Consider the following 18,677-nt stretch of genomic DNA (forward strand, 5'->3'; position numbering starts at 1 on the left):
TACGGTGGTTAAGAGGAGAGACCGAGGAAGAGCAAAGTCATCCCCTTTTAGCCATGGAGATATCGAAGAAGAGGAGAGGAAATGGAAGCGTCATCCCCTTTTTTTTGTGAGATATGCTCATATCTGGTGCAGAGAATAATTTAGTACTAGGATCAATTTTGTTTTCTTTATAGCATAATCTCTTGCACTCTAAATGAATTTCAGATGAAGTTTTTTGATAGGACAGAGAATCAATGTTCTCATCACAAAATTTCATGCTATCCTAAATGCTATACTTGGTTACGCATGGACTACAGTGAAACAGAGAAGGAAACAGTTACGCAGTGCACCTCTACATATTTGAGCCTTTCTTTTAATTAGCTATTTTCTGTGTAGGATATTTAAATTTGTAGTGGTATACTGGTTTATTTTGCAATTCTAAACTTGCACTGGACATAACTGTCAGGATGTAAATAAGTGGGATGACTCCATCGCTTTCGAGAGACAAAACTTGAGCCAATCATTGCAAAGTTCATATCCCTGATCTGCAATATCAGCATGATGAAACAGCAAATGTTTGATATAGGCAAGCAACTACTGTATTTTATTTCCTACAAACTCTAATTGTAGTTTTGAATTGACACTGTCAAAGAGACAGTCCATAAGTATAATCTTATGTTAGTCTAGCAGTCAAAATACAATCATGAAAATAAATCATAGAATAGACCTGGCCCACACCCGAAATCATGAATCACACACAAATGGAGCTTGAGTGCCAACTTCCAAGTGATTATTAAATTTACAAATAATCATGCCCAAAATGTAACATGGCCGCATAAATAGAAAGTCAAAAGCTTGAACCTAAATCTAAAATCCTTAGATCTGTCGTACTAAGAATTGTGTCTGAATCTTAAATCTGAAGCAAGCTTACTCGGGACCAAGCTACATCCAAGCCCAATCTACCCACTTCTATGTGATCAAATTGCTCAATTAACAGAATCAAACGGAACTGGATAGCCTGCAAATCCATTAATTAGAATCAACACGCAGATTCTAGGCCAGCCCAGATCCTTGAGAAATTTTGTACTTGAAAGGGACCCAGACCATGAAAATAAATTCACTGGCTATTGGGTCAGGTCATGGTGGCCTTAATAGAATAATAAGAACATGCTGCAAATGGTTGACCCTAAAAAGATTTAACTATAATTCAATATGTCCAAACTTGATGTCAAGAAGCACGGTCTGCTATGCGAGCACCGTACCGATTGCCTAGTGACACGAGTCGATACGGGCCCGCGCTGTGCCGGGTCTATACCAACACAGTAGAGGAGGCAGAGAAGAGAGCAAACCGGAGAGAGGAAAAGGCAGAGAGAGAGAAGGGGGAGAGGGAGGGACAAGGAGGCCGGAGGAGGCCATTGCCCAGACAGGAGGCGGAAATCGTAGTTAGTCCTTGTTTTGTTCGAAATAGGGATCCGGACGCTAAAAAATTTCGCTATTTTCAAGTGAAGTCGGCAAATCATTTGTCAACTTCACTTAAATATCGTGAAATTAAAAAAATATTTTTTAAAAAAATTAAGTGAAGTCGGCAATTGGTTTGCCGACTTCAACTTAAAATCTGCAAAAATAAAAGGGGCACCCTCCGGGCTCCTAAACTCCCTCTTTCTCTCTTTTCCTCTTTTTCCTTCTTCTTCTCCCCCTCCGGCGATGGCGTCTCGGTTTGGTTACCGAAATCGTTTCGGTCCGCAGCAGGTATGGCTCGGGACGCCCCAAACCGGACGGTTCGGGACGATTCCGCCGACCATGTCAAGAAAAGTATTTTTGATCTATCTATTCCCACCCCATGTGGGGTGAGCTTAGTTTACCTTGTGGGGTCAATGGAGATGTTATTTGCACTTCATTATACTAGAGATATATCATATCTAGAACTAGAACATAGTCTAATTTTCTAGAGGTAGGGGCCATTAGAAGTAGTCTATGACAAAATGATAGGGCTGCCATAAGAATCAGCATATTTGCTCACATTCTTAATTCATGAGAATTAAAAATACATAAAGGGCATGTTTGGTTGGAGGAAGTTAGATTCTAGAATGGGAATGGAAATGACTGACTCCCATTCCAGCTGTTTAGTTAGGGAGAGTCCCATTTCCATTCCGATTCTAAGAGAAATTATTTGAATGCCCCAATCCCCCAAAATCCAATCCGGATTCTCACCTAGCATTCAAATCTTATTACGACTTTGATCTGACTCCGGTTACGAACCAAACGCGTCGGGGAATATAACCATTCCACTTTCCATTCCAATCCATTTCGATTCCAATTCCGGACATGAACCAAACACACCTAAGAGATCTACCTGACCTATGTCATGGGCAAGGTTTGTCATCTTGGTACCGGACCCCAAACTTGTACCACACTAGCACTTTGTTGGTACCATGGAATGCCGTACCGGCCCGTACCGGCCGGTACGGTCCGGTCCTAGACCGGTACCGGAACGGCAAAAAAACCGGTATTTTCCGATTTTTTATCCGTACCGGCCGGTTCGGAGCCCGTACCGGCCGGTACCGGCCTCGTACTGGTGCGAACCGGCCGGTTCCCACCGGTACGATTTTTTTTTTAGAACCACAGCACCGTGCGCTGTGGTTTTTGAAACCACCGCGTACCGTACCGGTACCGGCCGGTACGTACCGGACCGGTACCGTACCGGTCCGGCCGGCCACCGGTACGCCGACCGGTACCGGTACGGCGGACCTTGGTTGGCATAGTACAGTACATAGTCTTTTCAGTATACCGAGTGTTAGTACATTATCCGTACCAGATACCAGTACCAAACCAGTACAGTACGGTACAGTGCGTCCCGTACCACCCGGTTCAGGCCAGTACGACAAACTATGGTCATGGATATTTTTGGTATTGTACGGCTAGTGATCTTAGATTCCAATGACATACCAAATAGATTACTTGTGGATACCCGAAGATCTTTAATTGCTAAGAACATGGCAGACCAAATGAGATCATCTTAAATCACTAGAGATTATATTACCCCAGGATGAGGATCACCGGTGATCTTATAACACCACGGTGATCTCATTTGGGTCACCAAATGCCCCCTTAAGCATTTCAAACACAACACACTTCCTGGTTCTAACACTGTAGAACTAAGATGTTGTACCATGTGCTGATGCAAAATGGTATATAGGGGCATAGCAGCAATGATACCCTAACACTGTAGGACAGTACAGTTGGCACCAGCTGTTAAGCATCGGTGCTTCCATCCACAATTACAAGTACACATTAATATATAAATTAAAATAAAAAAGGAAAAAGGTCCACAGCAGTTTTATGTACCTGGCTCAGAAGTTCAGATATTACATCCTTGGATCTGTTTTTGATACTTTCCACAGACAGCTTCTTATGTCCGGAGGACAGACTGGTTGAAAATTTTTGTGATGAAGAGGCATGCATAGGTATTGTCCAGAGGAGCTGCCATAGGGCCTGCAAAAGAGATCATGCCTCAAAATGAATTGCATTTCACTTATATATGGACATAGTTATAAAAAACAAGATACATGCACCATAATCTAATTACAGTTTAGTCACTGCATTAAGCCAGTCATCATACTCTAGAAACATTCATTATGAAGTTTTTAAATAACAAATTACCTGCTTTAAAATTACAATTAAAGATCTAGTATCTTTCAGTGAGAGTGGTTTCCCCTGCTCATAGAACTCCTCATTATCGACAATCATCAGCATATGCCTGATAGATCATAGAGTAATGTGCCAGTTACAATGCTATATTGAAGCTTTTTTAGCAGGCAAACCTTCCAATTTTTTGATGTAAGGAAATGACAACACATTCATACAAAAGATCATACAAACAAATAGTTTTTGAGCAATATCAAGATCAGATAAGCAGCCTTACTTGTATACTGGGCAGAAAACAGCCAGAGGCAATAGCCAACCCGAAGTATCTCCAGGTAAATGTGCTGTTAGCTTAGAATATATTGGCCATCTGTTATTCTCACGGCATCCTTTTATGAAATTCCAAAGTGCAGGAACAAGCTCAGTTCTGTAAGCTAGTCCAGTCATCACGAGTGCAAGAGGCAGTGTACTGAATGTAACATGAAGGAAAGCACAAACAGCACTTATAGCTTCCACCTCCTCACTGGATGGCCCATCCCTATCAGAAATATCAGCATGTAATGTATCTCTAAACAAAGCACACCTGTTCAGAATGTAAATTTCAGCTCCAGGAAGAGACAATAATCCACATATGCATAGAGAGGAATGGACCCTTATGGAAGGTAATTGGCTAAAACAATTAATAAAGATGTAGCATACCAAATGCTGAAAAAGGCATGAATCCATTGCACTGCATATTTGTCTTTCCAAATCAATATTCAGAGTTTCCTTGAACTCTTCTTCCATGATTACATCATTGTCACTTGGTTCTGAACACTCATCACAGATACATTAAAAGAACCTTACAAGTTAAAACACCGGAATAAGAAACCAAAAAAAAAATGGCGGAAAAAATAGAACGAAAGCAATCTCATTATAGCAGTAATAAGCATCAAGGGGATCTGGTTGTAACATATACTACTCAAAGTTAAAAGCCCACCAAAAATGCATGTCTCCAAAAACTAAATTCAAAGCGTGATATTTATTAGGACCATCGGCAAATGCTCTCGGATTTGTACCACTAGAGGTACAACTGGTGCAACACAGAATTTAAGAAAAGACCTCACGTGTTGGATTTAGCTATCCGCATATTTGGATATGACCTCCACAACCATATTATCAGCCAGAGGACCCCTCTCGAAGCTGAGCTTCAGTGAGCTTCAGTATTATCAACTGGTTTTAAACCACAACAAAGGTATTGTCAGGGTCCGAAGGATGTACATATGGCAAAGGCAAACGAAGAAGGCTTTGAATTTTGAAGCTATAGATCACTAGGCTATGAGGCAGAAAGCAAGATGGCAGGCATAAAATGAAGCAAATGGAGGGAAATGGAGAATCTAGCTCTTGCATCAGTTGGATGAGGAGGCATTTCATTGGCCGAAGAAAGTTGATCAACTTCTACTTTGACCAAGGGAAAAAATATTGGAATGACTAGCAAGACAATGCAATTACTTGTTATTTGAAGGGTACTCTGGTAATATAATTCCTACAAATGTGCCTAACATCAAGCATTTGAAGTACTCTAGAGCCTGGAGAATATTGTCCAGAAAATTGTTTTGGAAGTTGTCGAAATGATAAACATGTAAAATTGCAAATAATATTTAAAGAACTGGGTTATAAACACAAATAAATAATAATAACAATTGACAAACAATACTATATTAAATAATTTATTTTACAACTTCTGACTAACAATCTGCAATAATTCGTAATTACGAAATATGATCATTACCAATGGTTATGAATATAAGTATGCCACAGGTGCTTGGTCTAAGTGCCATGACATTTATCAGCTGCCAATAGTCAACCAGTATAGGTCATGACCAAGCTATGACTGCATTTTTATCAAGATAACATGTAACTCATAATTGAGTTAAGTCTAATGGAATCGTAATTTTGGGGACTGGTCAAAAGTATGCATTTCAACTACTAAATACAACTTTAAGGCCACTATAAGAGATCAAGACAGATAACCAGCATTGTTTCCATAAATGTCCAAGTTGACCACTAACAGCAATGGCATGGTTATCTTCAATTAACTAGTGGCTAAAATTATTTGATAAATTCATCGAACTATACTGAAAGTTCCTTTTCTCTATCTCAAAGTTCTGTTCAATTAACTAGTGGCAAAAATTATTTGAGAGGTTCATTCAACTATACGAGTTATTCTTTCTCTACAATCTTCACTTTAATTTGCATATTTCATTTTTCAACAAGCAAAGCATATAGTGATGCAATTACTTGTGAAATACACTGTTCTTTTAGTATGTATGAAAAATGGCAGTAAGCTTGGGACATGCTTTAATCTTGAATGTAAAGCAAACGTATGAAAAATTAGTGTTTCCTTCATATGAACATAAAATAAAATAAAGGGTTGACAATATAAGCAACAAAATTAGTCTTCCTAGATCATATACAAAAGAACAGCAATTCACATGATAAACAGCTTAAAACCCAGTCACAAGTTTTTAAAGGCCCCTTACTGTATTAGAAGCACAGTTTCGTTCAGACAAAGCAACACCAGCAGCCTCTAGTATTCCAAGCAGGCAGGCATAGCCTGGATATTCAAGTGCTGCATCATTCGGAAGGACACGGACATGATTAGGCAAACATGATGCCATCTGATGAATATAATATTTGCCCAGTCGCTTGGTTGAAAAAACCTGAAACACCAATAGCTTAATCCAAGTAGAAACACTTAATATAAGACCAAAGTAACAGCTTGTGAATAAACCACTGGCATGCAAAGAAGGTATAACTTTTTTATGGCCACTCAAGCCTAGTCACTGTAGCTAACTTGATAGATTTCACACATACAATTAACAACATAATTTACACTCACCCAATAACTAGACCTTTAATTTTTGACTTAGATTATACAATTTACATTAACTCCTTGTAGAAGGACTTAATGATTTTAAAATCAATCATGTCATCTAAATTGAAGATCCAAACCATTGAATATAAGCTACAACACAAAAAATGCCTAGCAACCAGAATTAGCACATTTTGGTGGTTTTTAAACTATAGATCAAGTCAGTACAAAAATGAACAGTATCAATTGCACTAGTGTAATAAAATAGATGATAGCACACATAAGTTGAAAATCCATTTTTGGGTCATGATCTACATATCTTAAAACATGTGTGATAAGTTCATCAGGTTTTGATAATTAAATGATAGTAAAACATAGCATCACGCTATTAAAATCATCCATTTTAGCACCTTCTTGATGATTAGTTTAGAGACCACCAAAAAACATGAATTTTGGTTTTTAATCATTTTTTTAGTATAAATCATGTTCAACAATTTGGATCTTGAATTTGTACAGTCCATCATTGCTTGTAAATCATTAACTCCTTTTCTGAAGGAATTAATGTAAAGTGTGTAGCTCAAATCTTAATTTTTTATCAGTTGTAGGAAATTTCATAATTTACTTCAGAATTAGCTATAAAATAGGTTTCAGATTAGTTCAAGAACAATTTAATGTAGTCGTACACAAGATATTCCGAACCGGTACCGCCGGCGTACCGGTGGCTTATCGAACCGGTTCCTCGTTCTCGGTACCATTTCGGTACCGGGCCCGTACCGAGAGCCAAAGCCGGAGAAGACGAGATGAAAGAGAGAGCGTGCGGGGGAGGGAGGGAGAAGGAGAGGCCTCCACCGCTCGCAGAGGGCCATAGGGGGCCGGTGGAGGCTGCGGGGGAGCGGCAGAGCCTGCAGGGGGGCGGCAGAGGCCGCGGCGGCGTCCCCTATTTCTTTTGAAGCAGGGGACGCGACCGTGGAAAAAAATTGAAATTTTTTAAGTAAAGTCGGCCTCAAATTTTTTTCCGTTGTCGCATCCCCTATTTCTTTTGAAACAGGGGACGCGGCTGCGACCGCGGCCTCCGCCGCGCCCCCGCGGCCCTCCGCGGGCAGTGGAGGCTTGTCCTTCTCCCTCCCTCCCTCGCTCGCTCTCTCGCCGCGGGGGCGCGGCGGAGGCTTCTCCTTCTCCCTCCCTCCCTCGCTCGCTCTCTCCTTCTCTTCTTCTTCCCTGGCTCCGGCTGGGTTCTCTCGGTACAGGCCTGATACCGTTTTCCACAGCTAAACCGTACCGGTCTGGATCCGGACCGGTACGGTACAGGCCGGTTCAACATATCATGGTTGTACATGGTGAAATTTTAACATGAAGAATTTCTTTACCACATCATCCAACTTATATGGCTCTGACTCCCTTCCAGAAATTTCTACTGACAGAAGCGCCTATTCTAAAAGTCATTGTCCTAATATATACATCTACATAGATATCCTGAAGAAATTTACCTCCTTGAAGTATGGTAGACGATGCCATAGAAAAGGAATGGTAAGAAGTTGTGAGGAAAAACTCCATTGTGGGTCAACATTTGAACAACAACATGGATGCTGACAAATATGTGAAGCAATTAGGATAAGAACATGCTCCAAGGAAGATACACTTTCACGGGACTCTAGAGTCTTCACATTTTGCTGCATCAAAGACATTTCTATCAGGAAGATCACAGCATGAGGATACAAATAAAGGCACTACACAATTTTGGCTATTTTCTTTCTTTGTACATAATGTGTACTAATCAAGTTGATGTCATCTTGTAACATGTAATTTGGTATATAATTTAAAATAAAATGCTTACCACACCAGTTAGGAGCATGCCACGCAACAAAGAGAAAACTTTTCTCTGCAGGAGATAATCAATAACCTTGCAGACCCATGGAAGATCGGGATTTGTTAAACAAACTACTGTTTCTAGCAAGATGATTGCAGGCATGCTAGAGTATTTGGATGGCATCAGAATTTGATTTTTCAAATGACTCCTACACAAAGAGAAAAAAAAAATAAGATCAGGAATTGCAACCGATGCCACGTAAAAAGGGACTCACATGTAAATATGTGCATTATAGATAGCTCTAGCAACAAAAATAATTAACATTGTATCAAAAGTTTGCAGAAACAATTAATTAATGCATGGAAAACTCAAGACTGCTTACAGTTTTATGGAGAGTTAAAAAAAACAGTAGTTCTGTAGATATTTTGGGCATAGCATGGTAAATATATCTAGACCACCACTATATATATTAAGGCAAGATGTTGAACAGTAACAAGCAATTCTATTTTTAAGTCAATAGAAGATGAATTCAGCTCTAATAACCATCAAAATCTCCACTAGCAGTTCACTTGAAAAGGCCATTTAAAAAAATATATATCCCAAAATTCATTACAAAACTCTCACAAAATGTCTAATCCATAATGATAGCTTGAGTACTTTTATTGAAATATCAATACTTAACTTTCAACCGGACACTGCAGAATGTTGTGCTAGGAGATCAAGGACTTCATTGTCGTTAACAAGACCAAATTTCCTACACAAATGGAACATCCTTACCTACTGTTGGTTATACACTTATACAGTTATACTAATCTAAATTTTAAATCTGACTTAGGCTTCACCCTGCATTACTTTCTATTCAAAATCCCACTTCATAGAAAAAAAATTATGATGGATGATCCGATAACAGGGGCAGCCCAATGCATTTGGAGGCCTAAGGCGAATTCAGTGAATGAGGCCTTTTTTTTAAATAATAAAAAAATTTAATAAGTATAAAATACTTAAAAAATTGATATGGAAATATATAGCTGTCAAGTACACTATTTCAACAAAGATGCATGAATCTAATAAAGATAGGCAAGAAGCCTCTTCAGTTTAATATAATTCTTGAATGGAAGCATGGAAAAGTAATTCCTCTAAAAGAAGGCCATGAAACTGATTAAATAACTGAGATAATGCTTGGCAATACTGTTTACCATGTCAAGCAAGAGCGGAATAGGAAAAGGTTATCCCATGGCATTTCGTGGTCAAGGTAAAGAAAAAAATTTGTCCAGAAAGGGACCTCTCTATAAGAGAAAGTAGGGGCATTATGGGAAATTCACTCCATCTAATTAATAAAAGTCCCATCCCACCATCTCCCCTTCAAGTGAGTACCCAAGCAGCAACTGCAACATCACAGCACAGCAGCCATTCAACCCCCTCCCTCCTTTTCTCTCTCTACCACCCAAGAGGGGAGAAGAAACAGAGAGGAGAAAATTAAAAGGATCTCCACCCTCCAAGAAGTCCATCTCCAATCCCCCTATCTTTCTTGCTGATGGCCCAGCTGGATCACGAGTAATGTGAGGGAAGGAAAACCAAGACCAAAACCAAAAAAGAGAAGGGATGAAAGATAAGAGTGGCTTCAGACAAGTGTATCAAGCCAACCAAATCCCTCCTCTCTCTCTCTCTCCGCCCAAAACAAAACTACTGTCCCCAACTTCCCAAATTGCCCCTCTGCAGGCCAGGAAACTCTCCACGTCCCTTCCATCGAGGGGGAAGACTCGTAGCCAGCTCTTGTTCCCGTTTTTATATGGGGCCTTTGCTTCCTTTTGGTCACGGTCAGACACAGAAAACAAGGTAAGGAACCTCCCTCCCCCCCTCTCTCTCTCTCTCTCAATCTCTTTCTCTCCTCTCCTCTCTTTATTTCATTGCAAGTCGGTGCCTTTTTGCCTTCTCCCTTCCTTCTGTGGTTATCTTCTCTTTGCCTCCCGGAGGCCTTTCTTTGGGCCAAGGCCTTAGGCGACCGCCTCGGTCGCCTAGGGCTCAGGCCAGTCGCCTAGGGCTCGGGCCGGCCCTGCAGACCGATAACCACCATATGAGGTTTTCAGTGTCACAGAACCAGTGCATGCATCATCCTAACAGCAAACAATCAGGACTTGACTCAATGACAGCTACCCTCACTGAAAGGACAATCTTAAATGAACTTAATAATAAGCCAACCAGATCCTTTTGATGTGGATGATGAAAAAATTGTTTTTTTTCCAATTATATTTTCCATTATTATCAATACAGAGCTCGAAAGTACAAATTTGAAGGACAAAGACGTACCAGACATTTAGATTCTCCAAACCTCACTTCTAAATGATTAAAAGGCATGGGAAACCAAAATTAAAAGTGCTCATTACTGCAAGGCCCAAGCAGCTATTTCAAAAACTGCATGACATGTGTAACTCGCCTATTCTGATAGATTGCTTGCAGACAGATATATGCAAGTTTTTTTACTCTATGCTCCACAAGAAAATGTTTTGAAGAGTAATCCAGGCCGGCAAAGAGACAATATTCCCTGTAAAAAAGAAAATCATGTCAGCAATAACAAAAGATCCAACTAGAGTGAACCAATCGCTACAAAAATAGTAGAATCCAACAGAACATTGGACAAGAAGTCAAGAAAAGGCAAAATAAGAAGAAGTGAAGCACTAAAGTAATTATTTAATTTGTCAAGGGAGAAAAAGAAAAGCAGAGGATGTCATTGAAACCAGATATGCCATCAGAGCAAACACCTAAACGTGCATCTTTTGATTGGTTAACAGAGATCTAAGAGAAGCAATTAACGAGAAACATGTCAGGAAGAGAGCAAGAACAAGATTAAAAATCACAACAGGTAGCTGTCAAACCCAATCCCCACCCCTCAGCCTCTATCCCCATCTCTGATCTCTTTCTAGATTGGCTGCATTATGTTTAGCAACAGCTATAAGCAATCTGTGCACTGTTTTGGCATGCTAACTTAAATCTCAAGGACAAAGTTGAAGCATCCTTCACTGTAAGAAGGAAGCAGCTACGAGCAAGCATGACCAACTCAATACATTCACCAACTCGACACTTCATGTGACAATCACTCTAAATTCTTCACCCTTCAAGGAAAGAGCACTTCAATTCCAATCAAGTCAACCTTTCAAATATTTGGAGGAACTTCTTAGAACCTTCTCATGATATATATAATATTACAACATTCCCCATTCCAAAACCTTGATGTCTCTGTGATTTCCAAGAAACTGCCATTGGATTTCATTTGATTACTGTTGTACAAAGGTGAACTATTTAAACACACTAATCAACATTTTCTCCAATCTTAAATTATGATAATTCACCTAATTATTTAACTTATCAAGATACATTGAGTGGATTATTTGCAAAACTAATAATGACAATGGTAGGAACATAATCAAAGGAAGTATACAAATCCAATAGTTTACGCTCAAATAGTAGAGAGCCAAACCAGATGAGCAAGAAAAAACAAGGGAAATGCAGAGACGGCACAGAAAAAGGTTGTGATAGAGAATTTAGATCTGGCCAATGATTTCAGCTGGCATCTACCCAAGGTATGCCGTACCGATGCCGGTAGGCATATCGGTCGCCTACCGGACCGGTACCGAACCAGCCAACAGCGCGCAATGCGCGCGCGGCACGCCGAGGCATTAAATGCCACAACCACAATGCCACAGCAAGTTGTAGCATCCCGCTATGGCATTAAATGCCATAGGCATTTAAATGCCACAAGACTCAGTGCCGGTTCGCACTGGCCAAACCAGACGAAACCGGTCCGATTCCGTCCGGTTCACTCTTGTACCGGCCCCATACCGCTCAATTTCGGCCCCATTTTTCACTGCAAAACCAGACCGATCAAAGATCGGACTGATCCGGTACGGGCTGAACCGGCCGGTACGGGCTGGTTCAACATACCATGCATCCAGCACATCTAGTTTCTTATGACATTTCCACGGAAGATCCATCAAACTACCCCCATCTCCATCATTGCTTTAGCTCTTTGCAGCAACCATTGGCAAATAACTCATATGATTAACTTATAGTAGGGAGAAGCATAATGTTTACCATTTGCTGCAGATTTCGTTGATGATGTAGTGCTTTTGACTAGAAAATTATAGTATTAGCTGACAATCTTTCACCATAATGCAGAGTAGAAGTACATGTAATATAAACAAAGCAAATAAAATTCCCTTATTAAAAATATTAGGCAAGAGATACTAAGCTAGATGATTTTCCGATCAAACACAATTAAAACCCCAAATATACATTTAAGAAAGGTTGGCCAAATCGAACCAAACCGGACCGAACCGCCCGATTCTGTCCATACCGAGCCGACTCGGTTCCATTAAATTTGGTTCCGGATCTAAACCGGCCTGAACGGGTTCCGAACCGGCCGAAACCAACCGAAAAAGGCTGGAACTGGCCAAAACCGGCTAGTTCCTTTCGAACTTGGCGGGAACCGTCCAGTTTGCACCGAGTCGACCCAGTTCAGAACCAACCCCCCTTACCCCTTGCATTTTTTGTTAAAAGGTGTTGGAAAATTCTTCCCAGCATCTTCTCCTCTGTTTAGTTTAGATCTTATCCCCAATTTGCAAAATTACAGCGATTCAGCACAATTGAAGGAAGATCCAAACCTAAATAAGGCGTACTTCCTCTTCCCTATCTCATGTTCTCTATTTTTCGGGGCTCGAAAAAATAGCTAATTTACAAAATAAGGAAAGATCGTGTCAAAATTTTTGATTTAGGCTTCATATTACAATATATTGTAATCTATGGATGAGCTACACAATGACATAAAGAATTTAATTTTTTTATTATATATAATTTTTAAAAAAATTAAAAATATATTTTTGAATTAAAAATGATTAATATATATAATAAAATTTTAAAAAAATTGTAAAATCAGAAGCGTATTTAGGGGCATGCAAGCTACTCTCCAAAAAAATTTGGTGTCTATTTATTTAAATTTTGATGTGATCATGTACACAGTGACCTAGACCTAAATTTGAAAAAAAATAAAAAATAAATAGCCTTAAATGCATATCCACAGGCCTAAAAAAATATATGTAGCATCCATTATTGGATTCTATATGGATCTGAGATAAAATTAATTTTTTTACATATCTATATTTTAAAAAAAAATTAAATTTAAAAAATAATTCAAAATATATAATTAATACCAAAATTTATAAAAAATTAGCAGTACTTATTGAATAATTCAAAAGTATTTTCTGCAGTAGAAAACATATTTTCTGAATTTACGATATTTAAACATATTTTAAATTTAAAAATTATTAAAAATATATAATAAATAAATATGAAAAATTAGTATTATGTATTAGATAAATTAGATGTATTTTTTGAAATAAAAAAATTATTTTCATTGTAACGAAATTTTACTATTTTTAAATAATTGATAAACTAGCGTACTTAATAAACTGGCAGGAATGGAACCATCAAAGAAAAAGAAACCAGAGCATGACATTGGTTGGGATCATAGGCAAATGCTCTCGGATCGGCACCATTAGAAGTACAACTGGTATGATACAGAGTTTAAGAAAAGAGGGATAACCTTCTCATGATATATATAATATTACAACATTCCCCAATCCAAAACCTTGATGTATCTGTGATTTCCAACAAACTGCCATTGGATTTCATTTGATTACTGTTGTACAAAGGTGAACTATTTAAACACGCTAATCAACATTTTCTCCTATCTTAAATTATGATAATTCACCTAATTATTTAACTTATCAAGATATATTGAGTGGATTATTTGTAAAACTAATAATGACAATGGTCGGAACAAAATCACAGGAAGTATACAAATCCAATAGTTTACACTCAAACAGTGGAGAGCCAAACCAAATGACTTGGGAATCTACAACAAAGAATTCAGGGACAATATAATACAAAATTAAGAATTATGTTGAGCAAGAAAAAACAAGGGAAATGCATAAGACAGCACAGAAAAAGGTTGTGATAGAGAATTTAGATTTGGCCAATGATTTCAGTTGGCATCAAGCCAAGGTATGCCGTACCGGTACCAGTAGGCGTACCGGTCGCCTACCAGACCGGTACCGAACCGGCCAACAGCGCACAGTGCGCGCGCAGGGCATTTAAATGCCATAAGACTTGGTGCCGATTCGCACTGGACAAACAGGACAGAACCAGTCCGATTCCGTCCGGTTCAATCTTGTACCGGCCGATGCCGGTTGGTTTAGGCCGGTACGGGCTCCGTACCGCTTGGTTCAGGCCGGTACGGGCCCCATTTTTCACTACATAATCAGACTAGTCAAAGACCGGACTGGCTGGTACAGGCCGGTTCAGCATACCATGCATCCAGCACATCTAGTTTCTTGTCACATTTCCATGGAAGATCCGTCAAACTACCCCTATCTCCATCATTGCTTTAGCTCTTTGCAGCAACCATCGGCAAATAACTCATATGATTAACTTATAGTAGGGTAGAAGCATAATGTTTACCATTTGCTGCAGATTTTGTTGATGATGTAGTGCTTTTGACTAGAAAATTATGGTATTAGCTGACCATCTTGCACCATAATGCAGAGTAGTACATGGTAATATAAACAAAGCAGGTAAAATTCCCTTATTAAAAATATTAAGCAAGAGATACTAATCTAGAAGATTTTTCGATTAAACACAACTAAAACTCCCTTATTAAACACGCTAATCAACATTTTCTCCTATCTTAAATTATGATAATTCACCTAATTATTTAACTTATCAAGATATATTGAGTGGATTATTTGTAAAACTAATAATGACAATGGTCGGAACAAAATCAAAGAAAGTATACAAATCCAATAGTTTACACTCAAACAGTGGAGAGCCAAACCAAATGACTTGGGAACCTACAACAAAGAATTCAGGGACAATATAATACAAAATTAAGAATTATGTTGAGCAAGAAAAAACAAGGGAAATGCATAAGACAGCATAGAAAAAGGTTGTGATAGAGAATTTAGATTTGGCCAATGATTTCAGTTGGCATCAAGCCAAGGTATGCCGTACCGGTACCAGTAGGCGTACCGGTCGCCTACCAGACCGGTACCGAACCAGCCGCCTACCAGACCGGTACCGAACCGGCCAACAGCGCACAGTGTGCGCGCGGGGCATTTAAATGCCATAAGTTTCGGTGCCGGTTCGCACTGGCCAAACAGGACAGAACCAGTCCGGTTCCGTCCGGTTCACTCTTGTACCGGCCGATGCCGGTTGGTTCAAGCCGGTACGGGCTCCGTACCGCTTGGTTCCAGCCCCATTTTTCACTGCATAATCAGACTAGTCAAAGACCGGACTGGCTGGTACAGGCCGGTTCAGCATACCATGCATCCAGCACATCTAGTTTCTTGTCACATTTCCATGGAAGATCCGTCAAACTACCCCTATCTCCATCATTGCTTTAGCTCTTTGCAGCAACCATCAGCAAATAACTCATATGATTAACTTATAGTAGGGTAGAAGCATAATGTTTACCATTTGCTGCAGATTTTGTTGATGATGTAGTGCTTTTGACTAGAAAATTATGGTATTAGCTGACCATCTTGCACCATAATGCAGAGTAGTACATGGTAATATAAACAAAGCAGATAAAATTCCCTTATTAAAAATATTAAGCAAGAGATACTAATCTAGAAGATTTTTCGATTAAACACAACTAAAACTCCCTTATTAAACACGCTAATCAACATTTTCTCCTATCTTAAATTATGATAATTCACCTAATTATTTAACTTATCAAGATATATTGAGTGGATTATTTGTAAAACTAATAATGACAATGGTCGGAACAAAATCAAAGAAAGTATACAAATCCAATAGTTTACACTCAAACAGTGGAGAGCCAAACCAAATGACTTGGGAATCTACAACAAAGAATTCAGGGACAATATAATACAAAATTAAGAATTATGTTGAGCAAGAAAAAACAAGGGAAATGCATAAGACAGCACAGAAAAAGGTTGTGATAGAGAATTTAGATTTGGCCAATGATTTCAGTTGGCATCAAGCCAAGGTATGCCGTACCGGTACCAGTAGGCGTATCGGTCGCCTACCAGACCGGTACCGAACCGGCCAACAGCGCACAGTGTGCGCGCGGGGCATTTAAATGCCATAAGTTTCGGTGCCGGTTCGCACTGGCCAAACAGGACAGAACCAGTCCGGTTCCATCCGATTCACTCTTGTACCGGCCGATGCCGGTTGGTTCAGGCCGGTATGGGCTCCGTACCGCTTGGTTCCAACCCCATTTTTCACTGCATAATCAGACTAGTCAAAGACCGGACTGGCTGGTACAGGCCGGTTCAGCATACCATGCATCCAGCACATCTAGTTTCTTGTCACATTTCCATGGAAGATCCGTCAAACTACCCCTATCTCCATCATTGCTTTAGCTCTTTGCAGCAACCATCGGCAAATAACTCATATGATTAACTTATAGTAGGGTAGAAGCATAATCTTTACCATTTGCTGCAGATTTTGTTGATGATGTAGTGCTTTTGACTAGAAAATTATGGTATTAGCTGACCATCTTGCACCATAATGCAGAGTAGTACATGGTAATATAAACAAAGCAGGTAAAATTCCCTTATTAAAAATATTAAGCAAGAGATACTAATCTAGAAGATTTTTCGATTAAACACAACTAAAACTCCCTTATTAAACACGCTAATCAACATTTTCTCCTATCTTAAATTATGATAATTCACCTAATTATTTAACTTATCAAGATATATTGAGTGGATTATTTGTAAAACTAATAATGACAATGGTCGGAACAAAATCAAAGAAAGTATACAAATCCAATAGTTTACACTCAAACAGTGGAGAGCCAAACCAAATGACTTGGGAATCTACAACAAAGAATTCAGGGACAATATAATACAAAATTAAGAATTATGTTGAGCAAGAAAAAACAAGGGAAATGCATAAGACAGCATAGAAAAAGGTTGTGATAGAGAATTTAGATTTGGCCAATGATTTCAGTTGGCATCAAGCCAAGGTATGCCGTACCGGTACCAGTAGGCGTACCGGTCGCCTACCAGACCGGTACCGAACCAGCCGCCTACCAGACCGGTACCGACCCGGCCAACAGCGCACAGTGTGCGCGCGGGGCATTTAAATGCCATAAGTTTCGGTGCCGGTTCGCACTGGCCAAACAGGACAGAACCAGTCTGGTTCCGTCCGGTTCACTCTTGTACCGGCCGATGCCGGTTGGTTCAAGCCGGTACGGGCTCCGTACCTCTTGGTTCCAGCCCCATTTTTCACTGCATAATCAGACTAGTCAAAGACCGGACTGGCTGGTACAGGCCGGTTCAGCATACCATGCATCCAGCACATCTAGTTTCTTGTCACATTTCCATGGAAGATCCGTCAAACTACCCCTATCTCCATCATTGCTTTAGCTCTTTGCAGCAACCATCAGCAAATAACTCATATGATTAACTTATAGTAGGGTAGAAGCATAATGTTTACCATTTGCTGCAGATTTTGTTGATGATGTAGTGCTTTTGACTAGAAAATTATGGTATTAGCTGACCATCTTGCACCATAATGCAGAGTAGTACATGGTAATATAAACAAAGCAGATAAAATTCCCTTATTAAAAATATTAAGCAAGAGATACTAATCTAGAAGATTTTTCGATTAAACACAACTAAAACTCCCTTATTAAACACGCTAATCAACATTTTCTCCTATCTTAAATTATGATAATTCACCTAATTATTTAACTTATCAAGATATATTGAGTGGATTATTTGTAAAACTAATAATGACAATGGTCGGAACAAAATCAAAGAAAGTATACAAATCCAATAGTTTACACTCAAACAGTGGAGAGCCAAACCAAATGACTTGGGAATCTACAACAAAGAATTCAGGGACAATATAATACAAAATTAAGAATTATGTTGAGCAAGAAAAAACAAGGGAAATGCATAAGACAGCACAGAAAAAGGTTGTGATAGAGAATTTAGATTTGGCCAATGATTTCAGTTGGCATCAAGCCAAGGTATGCCGTACCGGTACCAGTAGGCGTATCGGTCGCCTACCAGACCGGTACCGAACCGGCCAACAGCGCACAGTGTGCGCGCGGGGCATTTAAATGCCATAAGTTTCGGTGCCGGTTCGCACTGGCCAAACAGGACAGAACCAGTCCGGTTCCATCCGATTCACTCTTGTACCGGCCGATGCCGGTTGGTTCAGGCCGGTATGGGCTCCGTACCGCTTGGTTCCAACCCCATTTTTCACTGCATAATCAGACTAGTCAAAGACCGGACTGGCTGGTACAGGCCGGTTCAGCATACCATGCATCCAGCACATCTAGTTTCTTGTCACATTTCCATGGAA

The 18,677-nt window shown here is 39.6% G+C and overlaps 1 pseudogene across 1 annotated transcript in view; it reads right to left on the reverse strand.

The window, feature by feature from the left end:
• The window catches only part of LOC103698671 (E3 ubiquitin-protein ligase UPL6-like), a 78,220-nt pseudogene that overhangs the window by 29,557 nt on the left and 29,986 nt on the right, over positions 1–18,677 (reverse strand). Inside the window, exons 6-11 of the transcript XR_016398363.1 lie at positions 8,310–8,490; positions 7,963–8,145; positions 6,144–6,323; positions 3,902–4,437; positions 3,640–3,736; positions 3,286–3,471 (exon numbers count right to left, since the gene is read on the reverse strand). The product of XR_016398363.1 is annotated as an E3 ubiquitin-protein ligase UPL6-like (transcript). The remainder of the gene's footprint in view (positions 1–3,285; positions 3,472–3,639; positions 3,737–3,901; positions 4,438–6,143; positions 6,324–7,962; positions 8,146–8,309; positions 8,491–18,677) is intronic.

This window comes from Phoenix dactylifera, chromosome 14 (genome assembly GCF_051530095.1).
Source record: "Phoenix dactylifera cultivar Ajwa chromosome 14, Ajwa_hap1_PhDact_Kaust_v1.1, whole genome shotgun sequence".
NCBI classification, from domain to species: Eukaryota; Viridiplantae; Streptophyta; class Magnoliopsida; order Arecales; family Arecaceae; genus Phoenix; species Phoenix dactylifera.